We start from the raw sequence: 3,918 nt of genomic DNA on the forward strand, positions 1-3,918 counted from the left end.
TTGTATCTATAGTCAGAGTAATGTCAGTAAATACCTGTCAAAATATTGCCACTGATGCATGACGTCCACTCTAGTGGACAGGTGATGATTTGTAATTTCTCCAAATACAAAGTTATTTGGAAACTACATCAGTAGTTTTAGTCTTTACTTCATGTCATAAAATATTTTTACCTGCAATAGTTTCTACAGCAGAAGGAGGGACTGGGTATTCCTGAGTGGGTCGGCATGCTTTTCTTGAACTTTCAGTGGATGGCCAGTAGTTGGCAGTGTATTTTATACTGCACCAGTATCCACTTTAGTGGTTTGTGTGCATTCCCAAAATAAATAACATCTTGTGGGACTTCCAGATCCAGACAGACAAAATGGTAATTGTTCCATTCGTTGCAGTGCAAAAACGGCTTAACTGAAGAACTGTATGGAGAACCATCAATGGAAAATGGGGTGGAAAATGGAGGGGATAGTTCCAAACCTGGCATGCACCACCACCGGACATTGTGGTGGTGGATAAATAACAGAGGAAAGCAATTGTGGTGGATGTAGCAATACCAAGTGACTGCAAGATCAGGAAAAAGGAGCACGAGAAACTGGAGAAATACCAGGGCCTCAGAGAGGAACTGGAAGGTGAAGACCACAGTGGTGCCTGTGGTCATCGGGGCCCTCAGGGCAGTCACCCCCCATTATGAGCAGTGGCTAAAACAGATACAAGGAACAATTCTGTACTTATTGGGAGAAAAATATTCATCGAGTTGTTAACAGGATCGGTGATGGGCCTATCTACCGTGTACAACCAGAAACTGGGAACAAAACATTTCGTGTTTTGCATCGGAATCTACTGCTACATGTTAATGAATTGCCCTTTGAACAAGATAAACAAATTAAATCCTCAAACAAAACACGAAAAAAAGAATGAATACCAGAATCATGACAATCTGACAGTTGAGTAGAAATATGAAAATTCTGAAGGAGAACAACTATGTCCTCAGAACTATTCCTGTTCATGAAAGGAGTAAAGCAATCCTTCATGTTTCTGAGCAAATGTCCACAGTAATCTCAGCAGTAGCTTCAGAGTGCAGGACATTTAACGCAGGATGCTGAAATCCAACAGTGGTCCCAGAACCACTGTGTTGGTGGTACCTAAAGTGGCACCACTGAAGCCGTTTTCGCACTGCAAGGAACAGAGCAGAAGGGAACGGCACGCTTCGGTCTGGTTCCACCCATACTGCAGCCCTGTTGTGTTTACATATAACTGAGGGCGGCATCGAAGCTGAACCTGACGTCATTATTTTTTTAAACTAAACAACGGTTTTGATGCAGTGGCCGAAGCCTTTTCCTCAGAGATGCGGCGGAAAACTTTCTCTTTCCTCGTTGACCGATCTAGTTCGTTCTGTACTCGTTTATCAGGGAGTGAGCAGAGGAAAAAATTACCTCATTATGGGACCAGGTAACAGCAGAATATTGAGAGGAATTCATCGCAAATTAAAAATAATAATAATAAAAATATTAAAAAGAGCACTCTTTACAAAATACAGTAAGAACAGTTTAGTGAGAGCCAGCTAGACCCGATCAACGGCTGACTGCAAAACCACCAACGGCTGACGCTAAACCAATCAGCTGCTGATTCTAAGCAGCCCCGCTTGGCCGGCCCAATTGGAACCACAGCTGTTGTGATTCCAAGGAGCTGGGTAGAACCGGGTCAAGAGTTCTAATGCAAACACGGTCGGCCCTACTTTGAACCCGTTCCGTGCCGTTCCATTCCTCGCAGTGTAAAACGGCTTAACTGAAGAACTGTATGAAGAACCATCAATGGAGAATGAGGTGGAAAATGGAGGTGATAGTTCCGAACCTGGCATGCAGACACCAGAGGAAGAAGTGCTGCCAGTAAGCAGGTCAGCCAGAGCTGTAAAACCTACAGAGGTCTTCACATATGATCGCTTGGGTCAACCATCCCATCACCCATTGCAACCTGGAGTAAATCTAATGATTGCATGAATTCCTTGCCCCATACCGTCTTACTCTGCTACATCTGAATGTGTGCCAATATGGATATTTTAGGGCAATGATACTTTGACAAATGATAGACATTTCAAGCGACTGACATGACTTTTTATATTTGTAGCGGCCTCTCGGACTGAACATCCAGACGCTGGGAGTTTCAAACGGGTGCAATTTAATCTCAACCTTTCTTTCCATTGACACCGTGAAAACTCATTCTGCTTTCCGAGGGTGCCATTTCAAAGATTTTCCCCAGGTTTCTTTATAATCTAAAGTTGTCTCATCTCGCAGGGTGTTGCTAAGTAACCACAGAACAAACAAAGAGGAAATCTACCGTTCTTTAAAATAAAAGCCTAAATTAAAGCCACTGTTGGACCAATGAAAAATGAGAATTTTCCAATTTAGCAGTTATTTACAAGTTATATTTGTGATTTCTACTCTGGATGTCTCGAGGCATCTTTTAAAACAGGAGAGAGTGTAGTTGTGGGTTGAGCAACAGTAAATATTAAAAAAATGAATATATCCTTATTTTTGAATCAGAATTGGTCTTGTTTTTTGTCTTTGTGACCAATAAAGCCCCACCTTTCGTTCTTGGTACAACTCAAAAACCCAACCCTAACCCCAACCCTAAACAGTCAAATTTAAAGTATTTTATTACAAAGGGTCACTTTTAGTAGTGACACAATAAAACAGTCCTTTTCTTCTTAACAAAATCCAAAGTTCAGTAATTGTCCTTAAAGGAAGTCACCAGTTGGGCTCTACTCATCACGCTGCTCCAGGTGATGGCAATCTGTCTATAAGATGCTCACTTTTCGATCCTTAGCTGACTCTGCGACGCTCCAGCACTGTTCCGCTCTTCGGCGTCCCACGCCCCTTTTCAGACTGACCTCATAGGCTCGGGCAGGTTCCCTTCTGCCGCGATCCTCTGCACTGAGCCATCGGCCCATCTCTCTGCACTTCGCGCCTGGCGTGCGGATTCCATCCGCCCCTCGCTCGGCGGCGCATCCGTCTCTGGCAATCACAGGATCATTCTTCGCCCTTCTCCTTCCATCCAGGTTCCTTTTATTCTGGCTTCAATCAGCCTCTGCTGACACCTGAACTCACTGATTACGGAACGCAATCCGTGCGCTCTGCCTCCTTATACGACCGCCTTCAGCCCAGCCCAGCATGTTTGGGTTGCTAAAGGGGAAAACAAAAACAATTCAAACATGCAAATCACAAAAAAGAATTAAAAAGAAAACAATCATACTTTACCCTGTGCAACATCTTGGTTATTTCTTCTTCCTTTTTATGTATATAGACGTGCTTGTTGTTGTCAGTGGGGGCGCTCTCGTGCCGCTGTGGGTCTAACAGGAAGAACGTTTCCTGGCTCTGGGCATCCGCATTCTCTGTGATCAACTCGCTTCCTTTGTGATCCACAGGTAAGATAGACGGAAACTTTTAATAGCCCATTTAAAATGTTCTGTAAATATATAACGATTAGTTAACATATTGTATTTCGTAGTGTTGTAGTATTTTTTTCATAAAAGTGCTTGATCTCCTTTGTAACTGCTGTAATGGTTATAACTGACACACATTAGTGATTAAGAAAACTGTTGTAACTGACACAAACGTTGGTATTTACTGTGTTGTAAATGGAATGTTTTGTTCAGTTTGGTTATGTAAATTTAGGATTAGATTTTCTTCATTTTTTGCTAGGGTTAGGGTTAGAGTGCACTTTGTTTTATTTTATTTCTTTGTGGAAACTCTGGATGTTGATTGGATTTAAATTATATTATATAATAATATATAATTGTATTTTATTTAGGATCAGTGCCTCCAAATCCGAGGCCATGGTCTTGAGCCGGAAAAGGGTAGAGTGCCTTCTCCGAGATAGGGTGAGAAGCTCGGTTATCCGGGAGGGACTCAGAGTAGAGCCAGTTGAGG

The sequence above is a fragment of the Poecilia latipinna genome, unplaced genomic scaffold (assembly GCF_001443285.1).
Source record: "Poecilia latipinna isolate Pla-1442-1.1 unplaced genomic scaffold, P_latipinna-1.0 Scaffold1891, whole genome shotgun sequence".
NCBI lineage: Eukaryota > Metazoa > Chordata > Actinopteri > Cyprinodontiformes > Poeciliidae > Poecilia > Poecilia latipinna.